Below are 7819 nucleotides of genomic sequence, written 5' to 3'. Positions count from 1 at the left end.
GTCTGGGTTCCCCACCAGGACGTGGCCCAGCACGTGGGCAGGGACAAGACTGAGCGAGACCCTCCATGTCCGGGCAGAGCAGTCCTTCCACTGCCGTGCGGCTCCAAGACGGGAGGGAAGTGGGGCCCAGCCCTGGCTGGCTGCCCATCTCCAGGCCTCGGAAGGAGGCACCTGCATCTTTGGAGGAAAAGAAGGTCCTTTCAAGGAAGGAGGGGTTGATTTTGCCCTCACCTGTGACCGGCAACCGTCCATCTCCTGCGTTCCCTCCGTGCGGAAGCACAAGGCGCTGTGCGGGCAGGGCCCGGGGACGGGCAGGGAGAGGGGGTCCCAGGCCCCCCTAGCCCTCAAGGCCACCACACTCAGGGCTTGCACAGCCCATGAAGGGATCACAACGTCCCCATTTGGCAGATTAGCTCAGAGTGAACTGGCTGCTGACTAGGCCAGGAGGCCAATGAACTCAGGAGTGGGGCTCTGGGATTGCCCCCCCCCCCGAAAAATAACTCCCTCCGCATGTCAGACACCAGCCAGCGGGGCCCTGGGGCTTTCGTCCAGCCAGCCTGACGTGACCACGAAGCACCCCCCACCCCGTGCCGGGACGATGCCTACACGCCCACACCACCAAGCCCAGGGACCCGCTCTGGGCACCCATCTGGGGACGTCAGCAGCCGGATCGCTGCAGGGCTGGACAGTGGCGACGCCGGGATGTCCCCATCGTCCTGCGGCCCCTCTGGGGCGTGTGCTTTCTGGAGTTCTGTGTGTAACACTGATCTACCGGCCGCCAATCAGACCCAACCTCAGAGCCGTCCCCAGCCCGGGGAAGCAGGTTTAATGTGAAAAGTGGAGCCCAGGCTTGTAATGAGGCACCTCGCGGAGCGGCCGTGAGGCCACGGGGTGGCAACCGGGCACGGGCGGGCACCTTCAACTTCCGTAATAAGCCAGTACAAGTGGTCAGCCTGGGCCACCAACACAGAATCCCATGGACAGAACAACTTCAACAGCAGACACGTGTCATGGTTCTGGAGGCCCGGAGTCCAAGGTGTGGACGGGGCTGGTTTTCCGGAGGTCCCCACTGGCTGGCAGACGGCCCCTCCCATGCCTCTGTGCACCCCTGCCCTGGGAGTCAAGGTGTACCCTAACCTCTTTGTCTCCTAAGGACACCGGTCCGATCAGATGAGAGCCCACAGGAACTGCCTCGTTGTACTGTAATCTCTCTCTACAGACCCCTTCTCCAAGTAAGGCCACACTCCAGGGTCCTGGGGGGTGAGGGCTTCCACATAGGAATTGTGGGGGACACAACTGAGCCCGTACGCCCTGCAAAGGGGAGACTAGGATTTGGGTTCAAGAGCAAGCGGCACAGCCCAGGTGGGGGCGCAAGGTGGGGGCGCAAGTCCAGGTCCATCCGGCCACCGGGCTCAGCTCTGCCTCCTGCAGCAGCTCCACGTGGGGCAGACGAGCACACGGACTTTCCCCATCGGAGAGGTGGGTCCTGTCTCAGTCCTCTCCGGCCACTATCACAGAATGCTGCAGACGGGGGGCTTCGGACAGACTGTTGGGAGGTTGGGAGTCCGAGATCAAGGCTCGGGTGGCCTCGTCTGCTGAGGGTCCGCTTCCTAGTTGATGCCCATGGCCGTGCGGTGGCCGGTGAGGGAGCTCTCTGGGATCGCTTACCAGGTGTTAATGCCCTTCCTGGGGCCCCACCCTCCCGACACCGTCCCCCTGGGGGTCACAATTCAACACGGGGATCTGGGGGGACACAGACCTTCGGGCCACAGCAGTTACCAAGTGTGGGTATGACAGGATCAAAGCGACGAGAGCTTCAGGTTGCAAAAGGCCAGAGAGAAGAATAAATTCCATCGGGACCACACACTGGGTCAACGCAGCGCGGCCAATCAGGGAGTCCACACGCACGCATGGGATCCTGATTCGTAAGAAACAGGCGTTGTGGGATGCCTGGTGGCTCAGTTGGGGAAGCATCTGCCTTCAGCTCAGGTCATGGTCCTGGGGTCCTGAGTTCAAGCACCACAATGGGTATAGAGAGAACTTAAATAAAATAAATACACTTAAAAATACATATATATGGGGCGCCTGGGTGGCTCAGTGGATTAAGCCACTGCCTTCGGCTCAGGTCAAGATCTCAGGGTCCTGGGATCGAGTCGCACATCCGGCTCTCTGCTCAGCAGAGAGCCTGCTTCCTCCTCTCTCTCTCTCTGCCTGCCTCTCTGCCTCCTTGTGATCTTTCTCTGTCAAATAAATAAATTAAAAAAAAATACATATATATGCATTTTATTCGTCAGGGGACCAAAACATACCCCTCATATATATGTGGTCTTGTCCGTGGCCGGTGGCCCACAGCTCCTAAAGCCCTTGGAATTTCCTAGAAGTTTGACGGTGTTGTCTTGTTACGCTAATGAGCTGCTTTTTTGGAAAGCCCCTCTGTCACCTGAGGATGGGGTCGGCTGCCAGAACTTTCCTCAACCTGGAGGGGGCCAGGGTGGGAGTCGTGAGGCCACCAAAGCCCTGAGACTTAGTCAATCAGGACTATGCAACGAAGCCTCCAGGAAAAGCCGGGATGACGGGTTTTTGGCATTTCTATTTCGACAGCTTTCCCCCATGGGAGCCAGGATGCTCCCCCCTGCTGCCAAGCCACCTCCGCGGGGACAGAAGTGCCATTGTGTGGGACCTCGCCCTACGCAGCTCATCTCGTCACGCGGCTGCTGATTCACAGCCTTGAGCTGACTGGGAAACGTGCTTCTCTGAGTTCGGGATAAATTAATGGAACCTGGGGAAGAGGACACGGACCCGTGCGGGCTGAGAGCTGCTCGCCTCAAACGTGGGAATTGGGCCCAGGCCCCCTAAGTGACTGTGGGAGAGCCCTGATGGGAGGACAAAGGGAGGAGACCGAGGAGGGGCTTCAACGCCACCCCCACCTCCAGCCTCCATTCCGGGGACCCTCACCTGCCTCAGGTCTGCCAGGAGCACAAGGCCGCCACCCTCGGGGCTCAGGAGACCTGGTCCTGACCCATCGGCAAAGTCTCCCCCAACCCTGCTTCTGCTGCTCTCCTGGAGCAGCCCCTCCCGGCTGCCTGACCCACTTCCTGTCTGTCCTCTGTCACATACCCTCCCCGTCCCCTCCACTCCTCCCTCTGGCCCGGAATCCCACCCCCAAACCTGCAACATCCAGGGTCCCACCGTCCCCGACAGGGAGGGCCCCGTGCTCCGTCCTCCATGCCTGCCCCCCTCGTCATCACCGGCAAGGGTCTCCCCTCCGCGGTGTGAAACGGGAGGTGCACCTGCTAAGCTTCTGCTGTGTGAGCCCGTGACCTTCCCCGGAACCAGAGTCTCTGCAGAGGTCACCGGTAAGGAGGACATCACCCTGGAGAGGGCGGGTCTCTATCTGGTGCCCCCTGTCCTTATCAGACCCAGGAGCGAGGAGGGGCAGGAAGGACCCCCCTGGAGCTTCAGAGGGAGTGTGGCCCCGGGAGCCCTGGATCCGAGGGAGGGCTGAGCTCCCCTTGCTGCACGCCACCCCGGTCCGTGGGCCTTCCCGTGCTCAGACCCTGCGTCTGCCGACCCAGAACCCCTAGCTGACTCCCTTGCCCCTCCAGCCTGCCCTGCCTTCCCCACTTACACAGACCCCCTGAAAAGCCGACTGCCAGCTGCGCCCCCAGTGCGATCCAAGCCCTGCCCCCGCCCCAGCAGCCCAGCCGGGCCTCCTGCACCTGCCCCCGCCCCCACGGTCCAGGAGACAGAACTGAAGGCCCGAATTCACTCAAAACCTCCAGGTCTGTGGGATGGGCACTGGTGGAGAGAGGAAAGGCAGGCCGGAGGCTGGAGGGAATGCACACCAGATGTACCTGCTGATACGGGACGCGGACTAAAAACACACGGAGAATCCTTAAGGGTCAGCAACAGGAAAACGGACTCCATCAGCAGGCAGAGGATCCGAACAGACTCCTCCCCCAAGACGCAGGAAGGCGAAAGACACACAGAGAGATGCCCCCCCTCCCATGCCGTCAGGGACGGGGATGAAAGCAACAAAGAGCCACCAGCCCCCCATCCAGATGCCAGCGTCCCCAAGCGCCAGCGAGGAGGAGGAGACAAGCCTAAGCTGGTCAGCCACTCCGCAGTCACTCCCATGACTTCCCAGAGGACCCGACAGGCTCTTCCCCCGAGACCCTGCCCTCGTGCTCCTCACCAAAGGAGCGGAGCGCGTGTCCGCACAGAAGCCTCGCACAGGGCCGCAGACCGCAGCTTTGTGCCTCGCTGCCAAACCCTGGAACGGTCGAGACGCCCCTTGCTAGGTGCATGGATAAAGAACTGTGGGACGGGCGGGTCGGGGAATATTATTCGGCCCCGAAAAGGAACAAACTACCAAGCCATGAAAAGACACGCAGGAATCTGAAGCGCATGCGACTAAGAAAGGCCAATCCTACGATCCCAGCTCTGCGAAACTAGGGAGACCGCACGAAGATTGGTGGCCGTGGGGCTCATGGGAAGGAAGGGACACGTGGACAGGCGGAGGGCGGGGACGTGGAGGGCAAACCACTCGGATACAGCAGTGGTGGAGACACGTCACCCATCTGCCCGAACCCAAACGTCCACAGGGCTTCAGTTAATAACCTATCGGTATCGGCTCGGCACCCCTGGGAACGAGCTACCGGGAGTGCGGATGTTCACGACAGAGGGAAGGCAGGGGAGGGCGGGTGGGAAAGCAGTACTTTCTGATCGAATTTTCTAGAAATCTAAAACCACTCTAAAAAATAAAGTCTATTGAGGGGCCTGGCGGGCTCAGTCGGTTCAGCATCTGCCTTCTCCCAGGGTCCCGGGATCGGGATCGAGTCCCGCATCAGGCTCCCTGCCTAACCGAGAGCCTCCACGCCGGGGTCGCACGGCGCGCCCCGCGGGCTCCGCGCTATGCCTCGTCTCCCCCACAGCGTTCGGGCTCGGCCAGGCCCATAGGACACGGGGCCCCGAGCGCGTCCCCAGCCCCGGACCCTCGCCCCGCACCGGCCTCCGCGGGGCTCGGCTGAGCACGCCCCGGAAACGGCCCCGCTCCCGCTGCTCCCCTCCCGTCTGAAGCGCTTTCCGGTTCCGGCGGAGGCGCCTGCGGGTCGCCGGGACTTCGGCGGCCGCCACGTCTTCTCCGCGGTCCCCTGCGCCCGGGCCGGTACGCGGACGCGCAAGGGACGCACCCGCCCGGGCCGAGAGCCCCCGGCCTCCCGCGCCTCCTCCGCGGGGCTGCGCCGGGCTCGCCGCCAAAAAGACCCGTCCCGGTGCCATGAAAGCCCGCCCCAGCCTCCGACCGGGCTCTGCCGGGACCGCCCGCGCGCCCGAGCCCGTGGCCGCGGGACACCGGAGCCTCGAGCGGCCGCCGTCACTTCCGGCTCCGGGGTCCAAAGGAGAGAGGCTTCCGGGGATCGGGATAGGCAGAACCTCAGAGCTGGGCGGGGCGGGCCGGGCCGCGTCCTCCAATCACGGGCGGAAACACTCTACTCCCCGCCCACCAGGAACGCTGAGGGGCTCAGGACCGAATCCTGACATCTAGGTCTGGGTAAACAAACAGCCCGTGGGCGCGGCTAGACCACGCTGTGGGCGTAGCTTGTGGCCTGGCTCCTCCCCAGGCGTGGCTATGGGCGTGTCTCAGGAATAGGTGACTCGTCTTGAGAACTATTCCCGTGGCCTTTTGATTGTTTTTAAATGCAAGTGAGATTATTTCATACACACTATTTCTGCAATTAACTTTTCCTCTTTATTTTTTTTACTTTTTAAAAGAAAGATTTTATTTATTGATTAGAGAGAGAGAGATCACAAGTAGGCAGAGAGGCAGGCAGAGTGGGAGGGGGAAGCTGAGCAGAGAGCCCAATGCGGGGATCAATCCCAGGACCCTGGGATCATAACCTGAGCTGAAGGCAGAGGCTTAACCCGCTGAGCCACCCAGGCGCCCCTGCAATTAACTTTTCTTAATAAATAGTACAATACGCCAATCTGCCCAAACCACCACGGAGGTATCCTTTTAGAGTTAATGGATTTTGGGGTGGCAATCCATTGCCAATAAAAAGTCCCTCTCGGGCACCTGGGTGGCTCAGTGGTTAAGCCGCTGCCTTCAGCTCAGGTCATGATCTCAGGGTCCTGGGATCGAGGCCCGCATCGGGCTCTCTGCTCAGCAGGGAGCCTGCGAGCAGGGAGCCTGCTTCCTCCTCTCTCTGCCTGCCTCTCTGCCTGCTTGTGATCTCTCTCTGTCAAATAAATAAATAAATAATCTTTAAAAAAAAAAAAAAAAAAAGTCCCTCTCAATCCGAATACCCGCAGAACCATTCCTAACGACGCTGTTACTGAAAATGTTACTCAAAAATGAGTATACAGGGGCACCTGGGTGGCTCGGTGGGTTAAGCCTCTGCCTTCAGCTCAGGTCATGATCTCAGGGTCCTGGGATCCAGCCCCGCATCAGGCTCTCTGCTCAGCGGGGAGCCTGCTTCCCCCTCTCTCTCTGCTTGCCTCTCTACCTCCTTGTCAAATAAATAAATAAAATCTTTAAAAAAATTGAGTATACATATTCCTTTAGTAAATACACTTGACCCTTGAGCAACATGGGGGTTAGGGGCTCTGACGTCCTGCCCAGTTGAAAATGTGTCATTTTTGGCTTCCCCAAAATTTAACTAATTATGGCCCACTGTTGACCAGAAACCTTACTGATAACAGAAAAGGCCGATGAACACATATTTGGTATGCTATATGATTATAAACCGTATCCTTACAATAAAGTAAGATAGAGAAAAAACATTAATATCATAAGGAAAATACATTTTTACTTCCGCACAATGTTTATTTAAAAAATCTGCATATAAGCGGACCTACACAGTTCAAACCCAGGTTGTTCAAGGGTCAACTGTTCTCATTAAGCATTTTCTATGACCCAGACTGTTCTCTGCACTGGGGCACAGAGTAAATGGCCACAGAAATCCTTGCCTTCATCCTTCTTAGATTCCAGTGGGGAGCAACAACCACCAAAAAACCGTATTAAGAAATAGCATATGTAATAAATAATATATCCCAATGTGAACAGGCAGGGACTGTGAGGGCCCATCCCTTCGGCGGCCTCCCCCTGGTCTCACACAGCTGTGAGTCCCTTCACTCCCAGGGAAGCCCCTACCATAGCCTCCCTCCCCCTACACATTCCCCACTTCCCCCTCTGAGGACCAGCCCCAGCCTCTTCCTGGTTCTAGGCAGGATGCGTCTGGTGCCTGGGGGGCTGGCGCACAGTGCTGGAGGAGAGGCTGGGGGCAGGCCTGGGGATAGGTTTACATATTCAAGAAAGCGAAAAGACAATCCACAGACCAGAAGCAAATATTTGCAAATTATATTCCTGACAAGGGAATTATTTCTAATATACATAAAGAACTCCCACAATTAGTAATAGAAAGATAAGTCATCCAATCAGAAGAGGCAAAGGATGTGAATGACATTTCTCCCAGGATATACAGAGGGCCCATCAGCACATGAAAAGATGCTGTACATCATCAGCCACCAGGAAAACCACAAAGAGAGGACACCTGGGTGGCTCAGACAGTTGGTCCTCTGCCTTCAGCTCAGGTCATGATCTCAGGGTCCTAGGATCAAGCCCCACAATGGGCTCCCTGCTCAAATGGGAGTTGGCTTCTCCCTCTCCCTCTGTGATCTCTCTCTTCTCTCTCAAGTAAGTAAATAAAATCTTTAAAAAAGAAACCCACACGTAGATATATCACTTTGCCATCCATTAGGATGGTTAGAATAAAAAAGTAACAAGTATCCACAATGATATGGAAAATCAGAATCTTCACTG

This window comes from Neovison vison, chromosome 6 (genome assembly GCF_020171115.1).
Source record: "Neovison vison isolate M4711 chromosome 6, ASM_NN_V1, whole genome shotgun sequence".
NCBI classification, from domain to species: domain Eukaryota; kingdom Metazoa; phylum Chordata; class Mammalia; order Carnivora; family Mustelidae; genus Neogale; species Neogale vison.
This window is presented reverse-complemented; position numbering follows the sequence as displayed.